We start from the raw sequence: 25,112 nt of genomic DNA on the forward strand, positions 1-25,112 counted from the left end.
GGGGAATGGTTGGGTTACTCTTCGGAGGGTTGTTCTGGCTTGTTGGGCTGAAGGGCCTGTTTCCACACAGTAGGGAATCTGTGATTCTATCTCAAATTATTTTTAAAAAGGGTAGATAGATTTTTGAAATATTGATCAGTTGAGGGCTATGCGGATCAAGCCTAGAAGAGGTGTTGAGGTCTGGGTTGGCCCAGCCATGATCTGACAGAATGGGGGAACAAGCTGAAAGGGAGGAATGCCCTACTCCTGCTCCGATTCCTCGAGGCTCCATTTCATGATTTGTTTTTGTTTCCAAAGAAGAGTGTGATACAATGTGCTAAAGATCTCAGATGTTGTGAAAATGGGGTGTTTATGTACTGATTCAGATGGCATTGATTCATCAGTCACAGCTATACAGTCATGAATAGGAAGGCAATGCCCTCCATGAATAAAGGAAATCTACTGCAGAGCTCACCCAAAGGGAATTCATACCCTCAGTAAACTCTCTACCCACCCTAGCTCTTGCAAAAATGCCATCCCGTTTTCCAATTCCTCCGCCTCCGATATATCTGCGGGAGGTTAGTCCTCCAACCAATCAAAGTGAATGAAGGGCGGAGCTAAAGTAAACCATGTGATCACCCTCGCGCGCGGCGCAGAGTCGCTGTAATGAAAGCTCGGGAAGTTATGGAGCGAAAGGATACGGTAAGGAAAGAAATAAACAGGGAAACGGGAGAGAAGCTGTGTTGCTATGAGCGGAGAGGTTTTACAAACAAATTGTGCATGTCGGAAAACACAAATGTGACCGTCCCAGTCCCGTGTTTGCAGTAAATGAGGAATTGCCTCAGCGGCTGCAGGCCTGAGTGAGCGCCGCCATCTTTATTCGGGTCAACGATTCACTGGACACGTGCGGGGCCGCCATCTTTGTAGGGGGCAAGGTGCAGCCAGGCGCATGTGCAGCCTCTCTCTGGTACAGAGTCATTGTGATGACAGCAGCCAATCCTGCTCTGATTCACCTCTGGGCTCCCTCAGGACCACTTTGTCAATGTCTAGCTTCCTCAGTCTCCAACCATGGGGGTATTTTTGGTCTGTTTAATACTGTATTATTACTTTTATAGACCCTTTGTAAATGAGTTTTTCACTGTGGCCCAGCCCCTGACCATGTGCTGCTCTATTATCAGATTACTTTTATCTTCAATATTTTTGACAGTCAAGAATTCTTTTTTCCAATAAGCAAGTGTATTTTCCTTCCATTTCTGACTATCAAATTCTGCATCATTTTCATTCCCTGTAATCCGTTTTGCTCTCCCTGAAACATCAACTGTGTTTCTCCTTCCACAGATCCCAGTGATTAATGCCAAAGCCCTGTTGCCTGGGGAGAGGGTGATGCTTGACTTTCTTGTACAGCTGCAGTTTGTGGGGTGAAGGTGCTCCCACAATGTGGTTGGGTAAGAGACATTACAGATTATTCATTACAGCCACAGTGATGATGTGAAGATAATGTCCAAATCAAAAACAGACTTCAATCAGACTTTAAATCAAAAACAGTTTGTAGTTTTATCATCAGTTGAAGTAATGGGAGTCTCAAAGAAAATGGGTTGTCGAGGTCTCAAAGGATGTGTGGTGCAGGGAGCTAGGGGTTATCACAGCCAGGAATCAAATCAAGAATGAGAATTTTAAATTGTTGCTGCTTATGAATAGGATCTGTTTGACAGATGAACATGTTTGGGGAGAAGTGAGCACGTGGGCGATAGAGCTTGCAATTTTTCTTGAGATTACAGGAAGGTTGAATTTGGGAGGCTGGCCAGGAGTGTGTTTGGATAATTAAGTCTGGAGATAACACACAATGGATGAGAGTTTGAGTATATGAGCTGAGCTGAGGTGAGGGTGGAATCAGCTAGAAATAGTGGTGTTGGGAGTGGGACTGGGCTGTCACTCTCACCTCACCTCTGGGATTCAGCTGGTTGTGAATCAGGGCAGTAACACAATCGGGAGCTGAGTGGCCCTGGTGGAGCCTAAAATGAGTGTCACTCAGCTGGCTGTTGCTGAGCAGCTGCTGCTTGATAGCCCTGTTGATAACATCTTCCATCACTTTACTACTGATCGAGTGTGGACTGACAGCGGGAAATTTCCTGGGTTGGATTTGCCTTGTGTTTTTGTGTTGTACATGCCTGGGCAATGTTCCACATTGTCAGTAGATGCCAGTGCTGGAGCAGTACGTGGTTTGGTGGGTGGCAGTTTGCGCTCCAGAACTTATCAGTATTATTGCCAGAATGTTAGCAGGACCCATAACCTTAACACTACTTAACCATTTCTCGGCATTACTCAAACTAAATTGAACTGGCTTAAAGCTCACATCTGTGATGTTAGGAAACACCGGAGAAGGCTGAGATGGATTATCTCACTTTGCATCTGGCTGAAAGTTGCTGCAAATGCTGTTATCTTACCTTTTGCATGGATGTGTGAGACCCCTCCATCAGTAAGGGTGGGGATATCTGTGGTGCTTCCTGCAACGAGTTGTTTAATTGTCCATCACTGTTCATAACTGGGTGTGGCAGAACTGCAGAGCCCTGATCCACTCCATTGGATGTAGGATCACTTAGCTCTGTTGCTTGCTGCTGATGCTGTTTAAAATGCAGATAGTCCTGTTTGGTAGCTTCACCAGGTTGGCACTTCATTTTTAGGTATGCCTGGTGCTGGTCATGGCATGCCCTCCTTTCCTGTCCATTGTGATGGGTAAGTGCGGGATGTACAAACCCATGAGGTTACAGATTGTGCTGGAGTACAGTTCTGCTGCTGTTGTTATCCCACAGTGCCTCAGAGAGATCCAGTTTGAGTTCCTACATCTGTCCCATTTAGCACATTGTTAGTACCACTCAGCTCAATGGAAGTTTTTCTCAACTTTAAGGTGGGGCTTTGTCTCCAAAAAGACTGTGGGATGGTCTCTCTTACCGATACTATCATGGACAGATGCATTTGCAGCTGGTAGATTCATACTCATAAGGTCTAGTATGTTTTTCCTTCTTGCTGGTTCCGTTATCGCCTGCTGCAAACCCAGTTGAGCAGTTATGTCCTTGAGGACCCGACCAGCTCAGTCAGTAATCCTGCTGCTGAGCTACTCTTGGTAGAGGACATTGAAATCCTGTACCCAGAGTAGGCTTGTAACCATTTTATTGCCTTAGTGCTTCCTCCAAGTGTTGTTCAACATGGAGAAGCGCTGATTCATCAGCCGAGGGTGCACGGTACGTGGTAATCAGCAGGAGCCATGAGACTTCCTGGTGTCCAAAGTCAATACTGAGTACTCCCAGGGCAAATGGTCCCTGTGTGTACACCACTGTGCCATCACCTCTGCCTGGTCTGTCCTGCTGGTGGGACAGGACATATCCAGAGACTTCAGGAGAAAGTGAAGACCGCAGATGCTGGAGATCAGAGTCGAGAGTATGGTGCTAGAAAAGCACAGCAGGTCAGGCTGATGAAGGGCTTAGGCTCGAAACGTTGATTCTCCTTCTCCTCAGATGCTGCCTGACCTTGTTATGCTTTTCCATCATCACACTCTCGATATCTAGGGATGGTGATGTTGGTGTCTGGCCATTATCTGTAAGGGATTACGCTGTGAGTATGACTATGTCAGGCTGTTCCTTGACTAGTCTGTGAGACAGCTCGCCACATTTTGGCACAAAAAACCAGATGTCAGTGAGCAGGACATTACACCATCGAGCAGGCTGATTCTGTGGTTGTATTTCCTAATGCCCTGTTCGATGCCAAGTGGTCCATCCAGTTTCATTCCTTTGTTGAGACTTTGCAGTGATTACTACAGTGAGTAGCTTGTTGGGCGACTGTCAGGTTGGCAGTATTTTTTTCGCCATTGACAATGTTTCCATGGAGATCAGGAGATTCCTAATTCCAGTTATTTTTTCTTGAATTCCGATTCTACCATCTGCCGAGCTGGGATTCGGACAAGGACTTCAGTTGTACATTTTAATATTCTGGATAAAAGTTAAATACATTAGGTTTGTTCACTCATTTTATATATCACTAACCCTGGTTTTGTTTCTTTGTAAAACACTGCCCACCATCCTGTCTCCTCCATCCTTCCCTCCAACAACAAGAGCAAGGAGCACATTGAGTTTCTCTGTCACTAAGACGGAGATAATCTGACCAGCTGCCTCTGCTGCTTCCCTCCCACCCACTAGCCCACTGAGACAAACTGCCTCACATGGTGTTCCTGGTTTTTGTCCCAAACTTACATCTTTCTCCAGTCTCTTGTCAAGTCTTATCAGAGCTCATCTTGATCTTTTACTTGTCTCGCTAAACCACAGACATTCCAACTCTGTTTCCTCCTCATCACTCCCCCTCGCCAATTCACAGATATTGTTCCTTGTTCTGTCTGTCTGTCTTTTCTGGTTATGTCCTTCTCATCCATTCTGCAAAAAAAAACTAACATTTGACCTCACCATCATTTGTAAATCCTGCTCCATCTCCACAATCCCTTTCCTTTCTGAATTCCTTGTATTTTGTGTCCCTCAAGGATGTATCCTTGGCCCCTCCTGTATCTCACCTACATACTGCCAGGAGGTGACATCGTCCAAAAGCACCGTGTTTTTTTAACTTTGTCCCTCATTCTATGCAGAGCAACAAAAGCCACGAAGCAGTGCGCATGCTCCAGCCAACAATGGTCACAAGATGATTGATGTCAGCGGTGGACCAATGGACGTACAGGGGCGGGGCTGGAGGACCTGGCGAGGCGGTTGGCCCTCCGACCAATCAGAGTGAATGAGAGGCGGGACTTGATTATACCACGTGATCATCCTCGCGGACAGCGCGGCTGTGCGGGCGGAGAGCTGTCGGTAAGGAAAGAAATAAACAGCAGCAAGCGGGAGGGAAACGGTGACGGTCTAGGCTGAGAGGTTTTGCGAACATTTGGTGCACATCGGAAAAGACAAATTTGAAATTTACAGTCTCGTTTTGGCAGTAAACGGGAAAATGCCTCATTTCGCGATTGACTCGAGTCAGCGCCGCCATCTTTATTCGGGGCAACGATTCACTGGACACGTGCAGCCGCCATCTTTGTAGGGGGCAAAGTTCAGAGGGGAGTATGTGCAGCCCTCCCTGATAGAGAGTCATGGGGCAGGATTTACACAGAGCTCATTCACACACAGGGAAATGGATTTTTGTTTTTCTGTGGAATTGTTCCGTCATTCATTTAAATGATTTGGATGTGAATAGAGGCGGTACCGTTAGTAAGTTTGCAGATGACACCAAAATTGTTGATATTATGGTCAGTGATAGAGGGTGTCTCAGAATACAATGGGATATTGATCAGATGGGCCAATGGGCTGGGGAGTGGAAGATACAGTTTAATTTAGATAAATGTGAGGTGCAGCATTTTAGAAAAGCAAATCCGAGCAGGACTCTCACACTGAATTGTAAGGTCTTGGAGAGTCTTGCTGAACAAAGAGACCTTGGAATGCAGGTTCACAGTTCCTTGAAAGTAGAGTCACAGGTCGATAGGATAGTGAAGAAGGCATTTGGTATGCTTCCCTTTGTTGGTCAGAGCGTTGAGTACAGGAGCTGGACAGGACATTGGTTAGGCCACTTTTGGAATATTGTGTGCAATTCTGGTCTCCCTATTATCAGAAGGAGGCACTGAAACTTGAAAGGTTTGAGAATTGATTTTCAAGGATGTTGCCAGGGTTGGAGGATTTGAGTTGCAGGGAGAGGCATAATAGGGACTGGGGCCATTTTCCCTGGAGTGTCATAGGCTGAGGTGTAATTTTGAAGAGATTTATATAATCGTGAGGGGCATGGATAGCGTAAATAGACCAGGTGTTTACCCTGGGGTGGTGGAGCCCAGAACTAGAGGATATAGGTTAAGGGTGAGAGGGGAAAATTCAACAGGGACCTAAAGGGCAACAAAAATTGTAACATTTCAAAGGCAGTTGAATAGGAAGGGTTCAGAGGGATGCCGGCCAAGTGCTGGCAAATGGGAATAGATTAGGTTCGAATATTTGGTTGGCATAGACGGGTTGGACTGAAGAGTCTGTTTCGGTGCTAGACATCTCTGACTGTGGGATCATAAAACTGCTCCGATTCGCCTCTGAGCACCTTGATGTCCACTTGTTCACTATCTAGCTTCCTCAGTCTCTGAGTGTATTTTTGCTCTGTTTAGTATTTTACTGTTATGTTCACAGACCTTTCAATAAATGAATTGTCCACTGCTGCCCGGCTCCTGACCATATTACAGACGAGGTAGTACTGGATGTGTTGAATCATATCGAGGTGGATAAATCCCTGGGACCTGTTAATGTGTATCCCAGACATTTGTGGAAAGCTAGGAATGTGATAGCAGTGCCCCTCACTGAGATGTTTATAATGTCATTGGTGACAGGTGAGGTGCTGGAAGGCATGTGCCATTATTTAAAAAGGTGGTAAGGAAAGGCCAGGGAACAAGAAAACAGTGAGCCTGAAGTCAGTGGCAGGCAAGTTGTTGGAAGGGATTCTGAGGGACAGAATTTACATGTATTTGGAAAGACGAGGAATGGTTAGGGATAGATAGCATGGCTTTGTGTGTGGGAAATTCTCTCTCTAAATTGATTGAGGTTTTTTTTGAAGATGTGACAAAGATGATTGATGAAGGCAGATTGTGAATGTTGTCTATATGGACACTGAACGATGTTCCACAAAGCAGACTGGTTAGCAAGGTTAGATAACATGAAATGTTGAGAGAACTAGCCATTTGGATACAAAACTGGCTTGAAGGTAGGAGGCAGAGGGTGGTGCAGAGGGTTGATTTGTGGACTGGAGGCCTGTGAGCAGCAGCGTGTTGCAGGAATGGATATTGGGTCCTTAAATAATTGACTTGGATGTGAATATGAGATATGGTCAGTAGGTTTACAGAAGACACCAAAATTGGAGGTGTAGTGGACAATGAAGAAGGTTAGTTCAGAATACAACAGAATCTTGACCAGATGGGCCATTGGGGCGAGGAATGGCAGACTGGGTTCAATTTAGACAAATGTAAGCTATTGGATTTTGGAAAGGCAAATCGGGGCAGGACTCATACACTTAATGGTAAAGTCCTTGGGAATGTTGCTGAACATAGAGACCATGGAATGCAGGTTCATTGCTCCTTGAAAGTACAGTCATAGATAGGCAGGCTAGTGAAGGTGGGGTTTGGTATGCTTATATTTATTGGTCAATGCATTGAGTACAGAAGCTGGGATGTCAAATTGTGGCTGGACAGGACATTGATTAAGCCATTTCAGGAATTACGTTTTAAGTTCGAAATCCCCTGTTCTGGGAAGGATGTTGTGAATCTTGAAAGCGTTCAGACAAGATTTACAAAGACTTTGCTAGGATTGGAGGATTTGGGCTACAGGGAGAGGCTGAATAGGCCAGGGTTAATTTCCCTGGAGAGTCAAAGACTGAGAGGTGACTTCATGGGGATTTATAAAATCATGAGGGGCATGGATATGGTGAACAGCCAGGGTCTTTTCCCCCCAGTTAGGTGGGTTCAAAACAATCGCATGGGCTTAAGTTGAGAGGGCAAAGATTTAAAACGGATCTAAGGGGCAAAGTTTTCAAGCTGTGTGTGGTGTGTGTGTGGAATGAGCTGCCAGATGAGGTAGTGGAGGCTGATACAATTACAACATTTGAAAGGCATCTGATTGGGTACATGGACAGGAAGGGTTTAAGTGATACGGACCAATCGCTGGCAAATGGGGCTCCAGTTGTTGAGGATTCCTAGTTGGCATGGACAAATTGGACCAAAGGTCTGTTTCTGTGCTGTACATCTCTGTGACACTAATAAATGAAAATAAGATGTGTTCCTCTTTTGTGGAGAGCTAGCAGAAGCACAGATAATTGTTCTTGGAGCTGAGAAGGTTAAGCAGTGATTTTGATCAGCTGCAAATTTGTTTCTAAGATATTTAATTTGCAGAGAGGGGAATTGTTAACAATATCACAATTTTAGTAACTATTTTCAGGTAATTGGCAAATAATAAGTGAATATGTGAACATTATGTTCTTCAGTAAGTTCTGAGCATCTGGAATAGTCTGAACGGCAGCTGGACAGACTCAGCAATTATTCATAAACAGATTTGGAATTTTACCTTTTAAGGGAAGATTTGGGGTGCTATGGGCAAATGGGAAGGGAATTGGGACAGATTTGCAGCATTTCTAGAGGGAGAGAGTACAGCCCCAATGGGCTGAATAGCCCCCAGTCCCTGTGCTCTGTGATACTGTCCCATTCACTGTGAATGATGAAGCTCATCCCAGAGCAGAGAGAGGGAGAATCCCACCAATCATCCGGGGCCCATTGTGAGGTGAGTGATGTCAGCGCAGGCCAATAGGGCCAGAGGGCAGTACTGGAGGACCAGGTCGTACCAGTTTGTCCTCCAACCAATCGGAGTGAATGAGGGCATCCTCAAGGTTGGAACTAAAGAAAGGCACATATCGCAGAGATTTGAGAAACTGGAGGACGTGAGATAGGGAGCGTTCTGTGGCTTGTGAGGAATTATATAAATAAGGAAGAGTTGTGAGGATAGTTTAGGTGACATTGATCAGGCGAGTTGAGGATGGAGGAATTTAGGGATCGTGAGGATTAGAGTCATAATGTGATACAGCAAGGAAACAGGCCCTGTGGTCCAACCAGTCCATGCCGACCATAATTCCAAACTGAACTAATTGTACCTGCCTCCGCTTGGTCCACATCCATCCAAATATTTCCTATTTATGTACTTATCTGAATGTCTTTTCAATATTGTAATTGTATTCACAGCTACCACTTCCTCTGGAAGTTCATTCCACACGTGTATCTTTTTTATTAAAACCTTCATGTATTTTCTCAAATCTTTCTCATTTCTTCTCAAAATGAATGCACCCAAGTTTTGAATCCCCCTCTCCCCCGGCTATTCACCCTGATCTACACTCTTTCTAATTTTATAAACCTCGAATAAGCTCTCGCCTCAACCTCGTGCATGCCAGTGAAAAAGTTCCCAGCCTCTCCCTAGAACACAATTCCTCCATTCACGGCAACATGCTGGTAAATCTCTTCTGAACCTGCTCCAATTTAATAATATCCTTCCCATAACAGCACAACCAGAACTGGACAGAGTATTCCAGAAGAGGCCTCCCCAACGTCCTGTACATCCTCAACATAACGTCCCAACTCCTGTACTCCAAGGTCTGAACAATGAAGGTAAGTGTGCTTAGCACCTTATTAACCACCCTGTCTACATGTAACACAAACTTCTAAGACGTGAAGCCCTCGGTCTCTCTGTTCCCATATCACTACTCAAGGCCCTACCTTTATTGAGAGCAAGTCCTGCCCTCGTTTGTTTTGTCAGGTTGTTATATTTTGCATTTATTCCAATCCAAAAAAATTGAGTATAAAGGCAGTAGGGGTATAATTAAGAGGGAAATCAGGAGGCAAAAAAGGGACGTGAGATAGCTTTGGCGAATAGGTTTAAGAATAATCCGAAGGGCTTCTATAAATACATGAAGAAAAAAAGGCTAACTAGGGAGAAAATAGAGACCCTCCAAGATCAGCAAGACAGCCATTGTGTGGAGCTGCAGGCCATGGGCGAGATAGGAAACCAGTGTTTACTGTGAAGAAGTACATGGGAGATATAGAATGTGAGGAAATAAATGGTGACATCTTGAAAAATGTCCATATTACAGAGGAGGAGGAGATGCTGGATGAGTGGCTAAGGAGCTGGTGCAGGGGAAAAGGATTCACATTTTCTATGGATCATTGTGATCTCCTCTGGAGTAGAGTTGACCTGCATAAGGATGGATTGTACCTGAATTGGAAGGTGTTAACATCCAGACAGGGAGATATTAGTGATACTTGGGAGGCATTAAACCAGTGAGGGAGTGGGTGTAAACCCAATAAGATAGTGAGGAAAGAGTATGTCTGAGGCTGGTACAGTTCAGAAGTCAAATAGTCAAGGCAGGCAAGGGCAAGGCACAGAATGAAGTCGGACTGAGCAGTTGCACTGCATTTACTTCAATAGAAGAGGCCTGACAGGGAAGGCAGATGAGCTCAGGGTATGGTTTTGAACATGGCACTGGGATATTATAGCAATTACAGAGGCATCACTCAGGGATGGATAGGACTGGCAGCTTAATGTTCCAGGGTATAGATGCTATAGGAAGAATAGAAAGGGGGACAAGAGAGGAGGGGGAGTAGCATTTTTGATTCAGGATAGCATTATGTTTTTGCTTAGGGAAGATATTGCTGGGAGTACGCCCATTGAAGTTATTTCGTTGGAACTGGGAAATAAGAAAGGGATGACCACCTTATTGGGGTATTCTGCATGGATTTTGTCTGGGTTCTCTGGTTTCCTCCCACAGTCCAAAGATGTGCAGGATAGGTTGGATTATCCAGGCTGAATTGTCCACAGTGTTCAGGGATGTGCAGGTTGGGTGGATTGTCCAGGCTGAATTGTCCATAATGTTCAGGCATGTGTAGGTTGGGTGGCCCTGGGAAATGCAATGTTACTGGGGGAGGTGAGGAGGCTCTCAGGGTCAGTATCAGTGTGATGGGCTGAATGACCTGCTTCCACACTGTTGGGATTCTCTGATAATTCTACTAGTTTTAAAATAGTTACAGAAAATAATAGACCAGATCTACATGTTAAGGTTCTGAATTGGACAAAGGCTGATTTTGATGGCACGAGGCAAGAACTTTCACCTGGCCCCTCCAGCCTGCTCTACCATTCAATAAGATCAGGGCTGATCTTTTCATGGCCTCAGCTCCACGTTCCCGATCTCCCACCATAACCCTTAATTCATTTCCTGTTCACAAATCTACATTTTGCCTGAAAAGCATTTAAATGCTGCAGTCAGCAGGAAACGCCACAGATTCACAACCCTTTAGCTGAAGAAGCTCCTCCTGATCTCAGTCCTAAATCTGCTCCCCCTTGTTTTGAGGCTCTGGAGTTGGACCAGTCCCCAGTGGAAGTAGCCTCCCTGCTTCTGTCTTATCTCCTCCCCTCATAATTTTATTTGTTTCCTATCCAACGTCCCATTCTTCTAAATTACAATGAGTATAGAACATGTTTTCTCAATCTCTCCACATACACCAACGCTCTCAACTCCCAACTCAAACTAGTGACCCTCCTCTGCACTCCCTCTAGTGCCAGTACATCCTCGCTAATGTAAGGGGATCAAACCTGTACACAGTACTCCAGGTGTGGCCTCCCCAGCCCCCTGTACAGCTGCAGCATAACCATCCCTCTAGCAATGAAGGACAATATTCCCTTCACTGCCTTAATTACCTGCTGTACCTGCAAACCAGCTTCCTGTGATTCATACACAAGGACACCCAGCTCCCTCTGCACAGCAGCCTGCTGCATGTTTTCACCATTTCATCATCCAGTTTGCTGTTAGTCCGACCCAAATGGATGACCTCACATATCCCAACATTGAACTCCATTTGCCAGATCCTTACCCACTCACTTAATTGATCTGTATCCCTGTGCAGACTTGGAATGGACTCTGCAGACATTGCTTTACTCATCTTTGTATCAAATGTGAACTCTGACACCGTACACTTGGTCCTCAACTCCAAAACATTTGTGTAAATTGCAAACAGTTGTAGTGTCAACACTAATCCAAACACCCGTTTATCCCCATTCTTTATTATGTTGGTGAACCGATCCTGTATCAATGATAATTACCCATAATGCTGTGTATCTTTACCTTATACAGCAGCCTTTTGTGTGGCAACGTATCGAATACCTTCTGGAAATCCAGGTACACCACATCCACCTCATTGTATCCTCAAATAATTCCAGTAAATCCATTAAACGTGACCTGCCTTTCATGAATCCATGCTGTGTCTGCGAAATGAGACAATTTCTACCCCGATATCTCACCACTACTTCCTTGAGAGATTCGAGCATTTTCTCCACTGCAGAAGTTAAGCTAACAGGTCCTTTTTGAAAAATAGTGGCACCACATTTGCAGCTTCCAGTCTGTCAAAACCATCCCAGAATCCAACAAATTTTAGTGAATTATCACGAGTTTGTTATTCTTCCCCCCCCCCCCCCCCCCGCCCACCCCCATCTCCTTTAGTCCCTCGAATGCATTCCATCAGGGCCAGGAGACCCAGCTACCTTGAGGCGGTTATCTTTCCCAACATTGCCTCTTTACTGGGAATGATTGTTTCTCTGTCCTCATCTGCTATTGCCTCCACAGGCCTGCCAGAATGAGAGTATATAGACAGTATGTTCCTGTTAAGGCCAAGGCTGGGAGGTGTAGGGAATGCTGCCTGTCGAAAGAAATTGAGGGCCTGGTCAGGAAAATGAAGGAGGCATTTGGCAGGAACAGAGAGCTGTGTTTGTGAGAATCCCTAGAGGAGTATAGGGGCAGTAGGAGTATACTCGAGGTAAACCAGGAGGGCAGAAAGGGGACATGAGATAGCTTTCGGAAATAGGTTTAAGGAGAATCCAAAGTGATTGTACAAACACACTAAGGACAAACGAGTAACCAGGCAGAGAATAGGTACCTGCAAAAATCAAGGCTGTCTGTGGAACCGCAGGAGGTGAGAGAGGTTCTGTGTGAGTGGAGAGGTTTTACAAACACAATGTGCGCATCGGAAAACACATATTTTGTAACGTCCCAGTCTCGTGTTTTCAGTAAATGGGGAATTGCCTCAGTGTGGCTGCAGGTATGTGTACGCGTCACCATCTTTATTCGGGGCAAGAATTCACTGGATACATGCGGAACTGCCAGCTTTGTAGGGGGCAAGGCGCTGCCAGGCGCATGTGCAGCCTTTCTGTGGTACAGAGTCATTGGGCAGGATTTACAGAGCACATTCAAACTCAGAGAAATGGATGTTTATTGCTGGATTTGTTTTGTCATTCATTTAAATGATTTGGTATCGGAAATGAGTTTGCAGGTCATACAAAATTGGAGGTATTGTGGATAATGAAGAAGGTTACCTCAGATTACAATGAGATATTGATCAGATGGGGTTTAATTTAGATAAATGTGAGGTGCTGCATTTTGGAAAAGCAAATCAGTGCAGGACTTATACACTGAATGGCCAGGCCCTGGAGACGTTTGCGGAACAAAGAGACCTTGGACTGCAGGTTCACAGTCCTTGCCTGTCAAGTTGCAGGCAGATAGGATGGTGAAGAAGGTGTTCAGTTTATATTCCTTTATTGGTTCGAACATTGAGTACAGGATGTGGGAGGTCATGTTGCTGTACAGGGCATTCGTTAGGCCACGTTTGGAATATTGTGTGCAGTTCTGGCCTGCCTCCTATCAGAAGGGTGCTGTGAAACTTGAAAGGTTTCAAAAAAGACTTCCAAGAATGTTGTTAGTGTTGGAGGATTTGAGGTTGGAGGCTGGGCTGTTTTCCCTGGAGTGCAATAGGCTGACCTGTGATGTTATGGAGGTTTATACTATCAAGAGAGGCATGAATGGAGTAAATGAACAAGGTGTTTTCCTTGGAGTGATGGTGTCCAGAAGTAGAGGCATTGCTTTAGGATGAACGGATAAAATTTCAAAGGGGCCTAAAGGACAACTCTCATGCAGTGGGTGGAATGAGCTGCCAGAGGAAGTGGTGGAGGCTAGTACAGATAAAACTTGTTAAAGGCGTCTAAATAGACACATGATATGATGAGTAAGCGTTTACAGGGATATGGGCCAAGTGCTGGCAAATGGGAATAGATTAGGTTCGGATACCTGGTTGTCATGGATGAGTTAGACTGAAGGGTCTGTGTCGGCGCTATACATCTCTATGACTGTGGGATCATAACAGCTTATACTGTTCTGCTTCATCGCTGGGCTCCCTCATGACCACTTTGTTAATGTCTAGCTTCCTCAGTCTCGAACAATGGGTGTATTTTACTATTACTTTTACAGACATTTTTATACGTTAATTTTTCACTGCCGCCCAGCCCCTGACCGTGTGCTGCTTATTAATTTTTTTTCTGGAAAATTTTTGACAGTCAAGAATTCTTTTTTTCCGATGAGCAAGTGTATTTTCCTTCCGTTTCTGACTCTAAATTCTGCATCATTTTCGTTCCCTGTAATCCGTTTTGCACTCCCTGAAACATCAATTGTGTTTCTCCTTCCACAGATCCCAGTGATTAATGCCAAAGCCCTGTTGCCTGGGGAGAGGGTGATGTTTGACTTTCTTGTACAGCTGCAGTTTGTGTGGTGAAGGTGCTCCCACAATGTGGTTGGGTAAGAGACTTTACAGATTATTCATTACAGCAACAGCGATGATTTGAAGATAATGTCCAAATCAGGAACAGTTTGTAGTTTTATTATCATGCTTATAATTTCACACAAATATTATTGGAAACTTTAGACAAGGCCAGAGAAGTAGGTTTTGAGGAATGTCTTAAAGGAGGAAAGCAGACCTGTGAGGTTTTGGCTGTGAATTTCAGAGCTTGTTGCTTTGGCAACTGTAAAAGCAGCCACCCAGGTGAGGTAATGAATTAACAGGTCATTGGGAGTCTCGAACAGAATGGGTTGTCGAGTTCTCAAAGGGTGTGTGATGCAGCGAGCTAGGGATGGTCACAACCAGGAATTATATCAAGGGTGAGAATTTTAAATTGAGGGATGTGGGCCGGATACTGGCAGGTGAGACTAGATTGGGTTGGGATATCTGTTCGGCATGGACAGGTTGGGTCGAAAGGTCTGTTTCCATGCTGTACATCTCTGTGGCTCTATGTTGTTGATTATGAATAGCAGCCTTTTGATGGATCAACAAGTTTTGGTACGAGGAAGTACTTGGGCAGAGATTTAGTTTTTCTTGAGATAACAGGGAGGTTGAATGTGGGAAGTTGGCCAGGAGTGTGTTTGTATAAGGAAGTCTGGAGATAACACAAGGTGGATGAGAGTATATGAGCTAATACAATGTTAGAATCAGCTCGAAATAGTGGTCTTGTCCCCCTGACCTCACCACACCTCTGGGATTCAGCTGGTTGTCAGGTTGTGAATCAGGCGGTAACACAATCGGGAGCTGAGTGGCCATGGTGGAGCCTGAAATGAGTGTCACTCAGCTGGCTGTTGCTGAGCAGCTGCTGCTTGGTAGCCCTGTTGGTGACAACTTCCATCACTTTACTGCTGATCGAGTGTGGACTGACGGAGGGAAATTGGCTTGGTTGGATTGCCCTGTGTTTTCTGTTGAACATGCCTGGGCAATGTTCCACAATGTCAGTAGATGCCAGTGCTGGAGCGGTACTTGGCTTGGCGGGTGGCAAGTTCTGGAGCACAAGGCATTAGTATTATTGCCAGGATATTGGCAGGGCCCGTAGCCTTTGCACTACTTAACCACTTCTTGATGTTATTCAAACTGAATGAAACTGGCTTAAAACTCACATCTGTGATGTTGGAAACCACTGGAGAAGGCTGAGATGGAGCATCCCACTTCTGGCTGCAAATGCTTTTGACTTATCTGGTGCATGGATGTGTGGGGCCCCTCCATCAGTAAGGGTGGGGATATCTGTGATGCTTCCTGCAGTGAGTTGTTTTATTGTCCATCACCGTTCACAACTGGGTGTGGCAGTACTGCAGAGCTCTGATCTGATCCATTGGTTGTGGGATCACTTAACTCTGTTGCTTGCTGTTGATGCTGTTTGATATGCAGATGGTTCTGTTTGGTAGCTTCACCAGGTTGGCACTTCATTTTTAGTTATGCCTGGTGCTGCTCTGGGCATGCCCTCCTTTCCTGTCCTTTGTGATGGGTGAGAGCAGGATTTACAAACCCATGAGATTACAGATTGTGCTGGAGTACAGTTCTGCTGTTGTTGATGTCCCACAGTGCCTCAGGGAGATCCAATTTACGTTCCTACATCTCATCAAAGTCTGTCCCATTTAGAACGGTGATAGTGTCACTCAACACAATGGAAGTTTTTCTCAACTTTAAGCCAAGACTTGTGTCTCCAAAAAGAATGTGCAATGGTTGCTCGTACCGATACTGTCATGGACAGATGTATCTGTAGCTGGTCAGTTCATAACAATGAGATCAAGTATGTTTTTCCCTGTTGTTGGTTCCCTCACCACTTGCTGCAGACTCAGTTGAGCAGCTATATCCTTTAGGACCTGACCAGCTCAGTCAGTAATTCTGTTGCAGAACTAGTCTCGATTGTGGACATTGAAATCCTGTACCCAGAGTACGTTTGACACCATTTTACTTCCTCAGTACTTCCTCCAAATGTTGTTCAACATGAAGGAGAAGTGATTCATCAGCCAAGGGAGGACGGAGCGTGGTAATCAGCAGGAGCCATGAGACTTCCTGGTGTCCGGAGTCAATGCTGAGTGCTCAGAGGGCAAATCCTCCCTGTCTGTGCCACCACCTCTGCCTGGTCTGTCCTGCTGGTAGGACAGGACATATCCAGAGATTTCAGGAGAAAGTGAAGACTGCAGATGCCGGAGATCAGAGTCGAGAGTGTGGTGCTGGAAAAGCACAGCAGGTCAGGCTGATGAAGGGCTTAGGCTCGAAACGTCGATTCTCCTGCTCCTCGGATGCTGCCTGACCTGTTGTGCTTTTCCATCATTACACTCTCGATATCTAGGGATGGTGATGGTGGTATCTGGTCATTGTCTGTAAAAGGGCTCCTGAAGAAGGGCTCATGCCCGAAACGTCGATTCTCCTGCTCCTTTGATGCTGTCTGACCTGCTGCACTTTTCCAGCAACACATTTTCAACATTGTCTGTAAGAGTTGATTTCACGAGTATGAGTATGTCAGGCTGTTCCTTGATTGGTCCGTGAGACAGCTCTGCACATTTTGACACCAAACTCCAGATGTTAGTCTGGAGGACGTTGCACCATCGAGAGGGCTGATTCTGTGGTTGTATTTTCTGGTGCCTTGTCAGATGCTGAGTGGTCCATCCAGTTTCATTCCTTTGTTGAGACTTTGCAGTGATTCATACAGTGAGTAGCTGGCTGGGCCACTGTCGGGTTGGCAGGATATTTTTCCACCATTGACAATGGTTCCATGGAGATTAGGAGATTCCTAATTCCAGTTATTTTTTCTTGAATTCAGATTCCACCATCTGCCAAGTTGGGATTCGAACCAGGATTTCTGTCATTGGTTTTAATATTTTGGGTAAAAGTTAAATACATTAGGTTTGTTCACGCACTTTAAATATCACTTACCCAGGTTTTGTTTCTTTGTGAAACACTGTCCATCATCCTGTCTCCTCCATCCTTCTCTCCACCAACAAGAGTTTGGAGCACATGGAGTTTCTCTGTCACTAAGACTGAGACAATCCGATCTGCTGCTTCCCTCCCTCCCACTGAGTCAAACTGCCTCACATGGTGTTCCCGGATTTTGTCCAAACTTTCTCCAATCCCGGTCAAGCCTTATCAGAGCTCATCTTGACCCTTTAACCCTCATCTCAGTAAACCATAGAGTTTCCAACTCTCTCTCCTCCCCCTCCTCATCAGTCTCCGTCACCGATTCACAGATATTGTTCCTTGTTCTGTCTTTTCTGGTTATGTCCTTCTCTCCCATTCTGTGAAAAACTAATATTTGACCTCATGGTTGTTGAAAAATCCTGCTCCATCTCCACTCTCCCTTTCCTTTCTGAATTCCTTGCATTTGGTGTCCCTCATGGATCTATCCTTGGCCCCTCTTGTATCTCCTCTACATACTGACAGGAGGTGACATTGTGCAAAAGCACCATGTTGGGTTTCACATGTACACTGACAATGCCCAGCTCTCCCTCCCCGTCATCCCTCTCCATTACTCCACTGTTACTCAGTTATCAAGCTGCTAACCACATTCCCACTACTCGATTAGGTGCAGTTTCCTCCAATGAAACATTGTCATGGTTAAACCCGTTGCCTGACCAATTCCTTTCCCTTACTGCTGAGCCCCTCCCTCTCACTGAGAACTATACAGCAGAACTACACTCTTCACAATATTGCAGTTCACTCTTCACAATATTGCAGTTGTTTCTGACGCGAAGCTGACCTTCTGATTAGACGTTTACACAATCCCAAACACCAGGAATTCCAATCTCTTAAACGTTGATTGTCCCCTCCTCACTTCAGCTCCATTGCTACTGAAACCCCTTACCCATGTCTGTGTTGCCTTAAACGTGATGAATCCGAAACAGAACCCTTGATTCTGTGACTGGCTCAGAATCTGGTTTCAGACTCCCCTCTCAGTATTTACCCTCAGACACATCAGTATTTATTCTGTCAAACCCCTTCAGAATCTGGTGGTGCGATCTGATTGTAGCTGGTGGGAATGGCAGAAGCTGATGTGTTGTATCTGGGTGGAAGGTAAGGACTTGGGGTGGGTGGGGGGAGCTTGTGGGGTGTTCTATCCTTGTTGCAGTTGGAGGTGTGGGTTTCAAAGGCAGAGGTGCAGGAAGTGGAGGAGATACATTGGATGGTATTGACCACATGGGAGGGGAAATTGCAGTCCTTGAAATATTTGGTATTTTGGTATGTTCTGGCTTCACTGGAACACTGCAGTAAGCATGAGACAGAGGTGTTGGCCAGGTGTGTTATAGTGACAGGCAGCTGGAAGCTCGGGGTCTGTTTTTGCAGCAGAACGTCGATCATCAGTCGCCATTTCCGCCACCTCCACTGAGATGCTGCCAGACACAGGTTCCTGTCCTCTCCATTAACAGCTATGCACCCTCCCAGCCAGATCGTAATCCACTCCTTTGTCTTTCCAAATGTTCCGGTCTCTCTTTGGGTCCTGTCCCTACCTATTATTTACTCTTTAACCCCTACCTCCTGCAGTACAAAGATCTGCAGGTTAGTTGAATTGGCCAAGCTAAATTTCCCATAATGCTCAGGGATGTGTAGGTGAGGTGCATTAGTCAGGAGAAATATACAGTAATAGGGTAGGGGAATGGGTCTGGGTGGGATACCCTTCGGAGGGACGCTGTGGACTTTTGGGCCGAATGGCCTGTTTCCACACTGCCAGGATTCTAATGTTCCCAGCTCCCATCGGTTCTGAGGAAGGGCCACTGGACAGATTCCTGTTCCCAGATGCTGCCAGACCTGCTGAGCTTTCCCAGCACCTCCTGCTTGTTGTTCCTGATTGACACCATCCATCCACCTTCCGGGTTTGATTCAGGCAGGGGGAGGATCCCACCACTGACCTCACAATGGGGTCCAGCTGATTGATGGCAGCTTTCCACCAATAGGAAAAGGAGGTGGGACTGGTGGACCAAGTGGAACCAGCTGGTCATCCAAACAATGGGAGAGAATGAGGGGCGTGGCCAGTGGGATGACACGTCACCAGTAACTCCGCCTGTGTAGTGTCACGTGACTCGGCCGTTGGTGAATGTGGGAGAGGCAAACAGGGAAGGGGAGAGTGGCCTCAGAGGCGGGGGTAATGAGTCACTTCAGACTGGGAAGTTTTAATTACACTCTGTACGGGTCGTTAGTCTGAATTAGAAACTCTTAATCCCGCGTTTGCAGCAGATGGGAAAATGGCTGCGGCCCTCAGGCGGTGATAGGTCCTGGGATATCGCCGCCATCTTTATTGGGGGTAAGGTGCAGTGAGGGGCATGGACATGTCCTCTTCCTCGGATGGGGGAGGGGGAGGGGGGGCATGTGATTTTAGGAGAGGCATTTACACATCAAGCACAAACCAAGAGAAAGGTATGTCTTTATATTCTGTTTTGTTTTGTCAATTTATTTCATAGGATATTAAATCAGAATAATTGAGGTTGGGATCTCAAAAGTAAGTTTTTACAGTCAATGGAGTCATCAGGATCTGAATATCATTGGCATTTAACTGTGGAAGGAGAAAGGTTTGTCTGTTCTGTTTGTGGGAAAATATCTCCAATACTTTTGTTAAGCAGAAAGATGTACAAATTCGTGGTTGGATCACCCTTTGGGTGTGTGCTCTGTTCTGGGCCCTGCAGCTGAGGAAGGAGATATTGGCCTGAGAGGGAGCACAGATTTATCCAAATTACACCTCGTCTCTTTGTAAGAACTCTCAGATTTAGACCCAATCACCCACTTCATGATGTTAACCTGTAAACTTGATATTTTCAATTACCTGCAAACTTCCCATTAAAACTCCTTTTAGACTCAAATTCCAGTACCTTTTCAGGTGGGATGTTTCAGCTTCTGACAACTGTCTGTTCATTCAGAAACTGCTGAGGTCCATGTTGACTCTGGGGTTACAAAGGGCTGAACTGAAAGATGAGATGCTGTCCCTGAGCTCCCATTGAGATACACTGGAACAGTACAGGAGGCTGAGGGCAGTGTAGGTGTGAGCAGACAATGAAAATGACAGGGCTGCACTGAGAGGGCTGCTTGGCTCAATGAGAGTGTTCTGGAGTTGGGTGTAAACAGAGTGAGGGGAGACAGGGAGAAGGTGAAGCTGAAACTCCGTTTTAGTTCAGGCCGTTCAGAAATTCCCATGGTCCCATTGGGAACAGCCAGTTTTTAAGTGATACCTGCGGGGTATTTGTTAACAGTTTTTAATGTATTTTTCCTGAGGGCAGTTGAGAGTTAACCACATTGCTGTGGGTCTGGAGTCACATGTAGGCCAGACCAGGTGAGGATGACCGTTTCCTTCCCTACAGGACATTAGTGAACTAGATGGGTTTTCTAACAATCGACAATAGTTTCATGGTCATCATTCGCCTTTTCATTCTCGATTGTATTGGATTCTGATGCTGCCATCAGCCATGTTGGGATTCTATCCCTAATCCTCGGAACACTGTACATTTCAATCATCTGGCAGGAATACCATTAAGCCATTGCCTTCCTTTTTTAGCAATATTTAAAAGCAAGTTCCATCATTCTACGTGTACAATGTGAGATAAAATACTGCGGTGTCCATGTGTCGGCCTCTCCAAAAGGGCAATCAACAGAAATTTGTTTGGGGGTGAAATATGTCACTTTTTTGTGGAGGGGGGAAGTGGTTTATTAAACAAAAACGAATCCAAATAAAAATCTTATGCCACGGACATGTAATTTCTGAAGCCGGAGGGGGATTACAGAGACAGGGAGGGTGGTGAAGCCGGAGGGGGATTACAGAGACGGGGAGGGTTGTGGGGCCGGAGGGGGATTACAGAGACGGGGAGGGTGGTGAAGCCGGAGGGGGATTACAGAGACGGGGAGGGTGGTGAAGCCGGAGGGGGATTACAGAGACGGGGAGGGTTGTGGGGCCGGAGGGGGATTACAGAGACGGGGAGGGTGGTGAAGCCGGAGGGGGATTACAGAGACGGGGAGGGTTGTGGGGCCGGAGGGGGATTACAGAGACGGGGAGGGTTGTGGGGCCGGAGGGGGATTACAGAGACGGGGAGGGTGGTGAAGCCGGAGGGGGATTACAGAGACGGGGAGGGTGGTGAAGCCGGAGGGGGATTACAGAGACGGGGAGGGTGGTGAAGCCGGAGGGGGATTACAGAGACAGGGAGGGTGGTGGGGCCAGAGGGGGATCACAGAGACAGGGAGGGTGGTGAAGCCGGAGGGGGACTGTTGTCCAAACATCACTGTGGTGTACATGGACTGCAGCATTTCAGGGAGGTGGTAAACCACCATTTTCTCCAAGACAAGTAAAGGTGGCCAATAAATACTGGTCTGGGCAGCAAAGGCACCCTCCAGTGAATAAAACCAAGCAGTGACCTCTCTGAGCTGACTTGCTGTGAAGTTAAAAACCTCTCTGGAAATGGAGTGGGCAGAGAAGAGAAACAGTGACATTTCACAGCTGCCCTCAGAGAGACCTCCCCCTTGGAAGTACTCAGAGCCAGGGATCAGCTCAGTGAGTTTCAGTCTCTTCAAACATCAATCTTAGTCAGTTTTATTTTATTAAATCTACAATCATGAGTCAGGTGAGGATTTCTTTTTAATGTCTTACGGTCTCTTGATTAAATGTTTAAGATATAAAATGTAAGCAATAAGTTATTCTCAGGCAGTATTTTTCGAGCAGTTAGACTGTGCCTTTGTCTTGGTCTGTAGGTTGTTAAGGCGGAGAGGTGGCCTACTGTTCCTGTCGGGTGCGGAAGATTAGGGAGAGTTTCAATGAACCTGATGATTTGTCTGCAAGAAGTGTGATTGCAAATCCTATTGGATCACATGGATTGGTGGCGGAGTGATTAAAGGCAGTGAGGAATTGACAGGAGCCCGGGAGTGTGATAGGCAGCAGTCTCAGGATACTGCAGATACAGTCAGGTAGGTGGGTTACCTCCAGAAAAGCTAGGAGGGGTAGGTAGGTACTGCAGGAGTCTCCTGTGGCTATCCCCATCTCAGACAAGTATACTGTTTTGGAAAATGTAGGTGGTAATAGACTTTCAGGGGAATGTAGCACTGACAGCCAAGTTACTGGTAGTGAGACTGGCTTCTAACATAATGTGAGGTGTATCCAGTTCCACACGATCGATGGTGATAGGGGACTCTCTCGTCAGGGGCACAGTCTGCCGTTTCTGCAGCTAACAGTGAGAGATCAGAATGGGGTGGTGCTGCCCTGGTGCCAGTGTCAAGGATGTCTTTCAGAGGGAGCAGAACATTCTCAAAGGGGAAAATAACCAGTGGGAGGACATTGTACATTGGTACCAATGGCATAGGAAGGGGAAAGCATGGGGTCCTGAGGAGCAGGGAGATTTGCTAGTGCCACTCGGGAGGCATTAAACCAGTGAGGGAGTCGGGGTAATCCTAAAGAGATAGTGAGAAAAGAGGTGAGTCTGAGGCTGGTACTGTTCACCGGTCAGACTGTCAAGGCAGGCAAGAGCAAGTCACAGAATGAGGTGGGACGGACCAGTTACACTGCATTTATTTCAGTGCAAGAGACCTGACAGGTCAGGCAGGTGGGCTCAGGGTATGGTTTTGAACATGGTACTGGGATATTACAGCAATTACAGAGGCAGCACTCAGGGATGGATAGGACTAGCAGCTTAATGTTCCAGGGTATAGATGCTATAGCAAGGGGACAACAGAGCAGGGGGAGAGGTGTTTTTGATTAGGGATAACATTATGGCTGGGCTTTGGGAGGATATTCCTGGGAGTACATCCAGGCAAGTTATTTGGGTGGTACTGAGAAATAAGAAAGGGATGACCATCTTACTGGGGTTGTATTTTAGACTCTCTCCCAATAGTCAGTGGGGAATTGAGACACAATTTTACCGGCAGACCTCAGTTATCTGTAAAAATATAGTTGATGAGGGGTTTTAACTTTACCAACATGGCCTCGGAGTGCTGTAGTGTTAAGGGCTTGGATGGAAATGCATTTGTTCAGTGTGTACGAGAACATTTCTGATTGAGTTTGTAGGATGTACCTACTAGAGAAGGAACAAAACCTGACCTGTTTCCTTTATTCATTCACAGGATGAGGCTGTCACTGGCTCGGCCAGCATTTATTGCTGCGTTTACCCAGTGGGCAGTTAAGAATCAACCACGTTGCTATAGGTCTGGAGTCCCATGCAGACCAGACCAGGTAAGGATGGCATTTTCCTTCCCTAAAGGTCATGAGTGAACCACATGGGTTTTTTCAACAATTGACAATGGATTCCTTGTCGTCACTAGATTATTTTTTCCAGATATTTATTGAATTCACTTTCCAAAATCTGCCGTGATGGGATTCAAACCCAGGTCCCCAGAACGTTATCTGGGTCTCTGGATTAACTGTCTAGTGATAATTTCACTCCATCATCACTGCCTCTTAGGAAATGAGGCAGGGTGAGTGACTGAGGTATCAGTGGGGCAGCACATCAGCACCAAAGATCCCACAGTATTGTGGCTCAGTGGTTAGCGCTGCTTCCTCAGCAACAGAGACCTGGGTTTGATACCAGCCTCAGGCAACTGTCTCTGTTGGAGTTGGCACATTCTCCCCAGTGTTTGTGAGGGTTTCCTTCGGATATTCAAATTTACTCCTACAGTCCAAAGATGTGTAGGTTAGTTGGATGAACCATGTTAAATTTCCCATAGTGTCCAGATGCAGTATATGAGGTTTTGGGATGTGCAGGCAAATCTCTGCCTGATGTGAAAAGATCGTTTTGAGGTCCTGGACAGAGCTCAGTGAGGTGTGGCTGAACGTTTTACATTTCCCGTGGCGGTAAGGGAAGGTCAAAGGTGTGGAGCATGTGTTGGTGGGAGGGTGTGGACCTAACAAGGGAGGTGCAGAGGGAATGGTCTCTGTGGAACGCAGATAGTGGTGGGGAGGGAAATATGTCTCTGGTGGGGTCTGACTTTAGGTAGCAGAAATAAGAGGTTAATGCGCTGTATCTGGAGATTAGTGGGGTGGAAGGTGAAGACCGCAGGGCTGTATTCTTTATTGTGGCTGGAGGGGTGGGGTAAAGGTGGAGGTGCGGGAAGTGGAGGGTATGTGTTGGAGGGCATTGTTGATCAAGTCGGAGGAAAGTTACGGTCCTTGAAGTAGGCCTTTCTGGGATGTCCTGGAGTAGAATCCAAAGAGATTAAACAAATATATCACAGACAAAAGATTAACTGGACCAGAGAATAGGACCCCTTAAAGGTCAACAAGGCTGTCTATGGAATCACAGAGGGTGTGAAAGATATGCAAATGTTTCATGTCATTTTTACTGGAGAAGTATATGGAAGCTCGAGAGTTTGGAGAAATAAACAATGATAACTTTGAAAGTGTCCATGTTACAGGGGAAGTGGGACTGGATGTCTTAAATCACATCAAGGTGGATAAAGCTCTGGAACCTGATCAGGTGTATCCTGGAACTTTCTGGAAATCTAGGGAAGTGATTGTTGGGCCTCTCCTGAGGTATTTGTATCGTTGATAGTGACAGGTGAGGTGCTATTATTTTAAAAAAGGTGGTAAGGAGGGGCCATGGAACAAGAGAACAGTGAGCCTGAAGTCAGGCAGGCAAGTTGTTCGAAAGGACAGGATATCCATCTATTTGGAAAGGTAAGGAATGATCAGGGAGAGTCACTGTGGCTTTGTACATGCACAATTGTGTTTCACTAACTTGAGTGAGTGTTTTGAAGTGACAAAGAAAATTGATTAAGCCAGGCGGTGAATGTTGTTTATATGGACATTCAACAAGGTTCCACAAAGCAGACTGGTTAGCAGGGTTAGGTAACATGGAATGCAGGGAGAGCAAGCCATTACAAAACTACCTTGAAGGTAGGAGACAGAGGATGATGATTGAGGGTTGCTTTGCGGACTGGCGGCCTGTGAGCAGCAGTGTGCTGCATGGATGGATATTGGGCCCTTAATTAA

At 46.0% G+C, this 25,112-nt stretch overlaps 1 long non-coding RNA gene across 4 annotated transcripts in view; it reads left to right on the forward strand.

The window, feature by feature from the left end:
* Positions 1-628: 628 nt before the first annotated feature.
* The window catches only part of LOC132814814 (uncharacterized), a 38,914-nt gene continuing 14,430 nt past the window's right edge, over positions 629-25,112 (forward strand). The window contains exons 1-7 of one of the 4 annotated variants that reach the window (XR_009644505.1): positions 629-681; positions 1,318-1,424; positions 4,607-4,823; positions 9,071-9,175; positions 14,072-14,178; positions 21,887-22,099; positions 23,249-23,357. This is a non-coding gene — a long non-coding RNA (uncharacterized LOC132814814). The remainder of the gene's footprint in view (positions 682-1,317; positions 1,425-4,606; positions 4,824-9,070; positions 9,176-14,071; positions 14,179-21,886; positions 22,100-23,248; positions 23,358-25,112) is intronic. The other 3 variants (XR_009644504.1, XR_009644507.1, XR_009644506.1) reach the window with 3 other exon arrangements.

Source organism: Hemiscyllium ocellatum, unplaced genomic scaffold, assembly GCF_020745735.1.
Source record: "Hemiscyllium ocellatum isolate sHemOce1 unplaced genomic scaffold, sHemOce1.pat.X.cur. scaffold_93_pat_ctg1, whole genome shotgun sequence".
Taxonomy (NCBI): Eukaryota; Metazoa; Chordata; class Chondrichthyes; order Orectolobiformes; family Hemiscylliidae; genus Hemiscyllium; species Hemiscyllium ocellatum.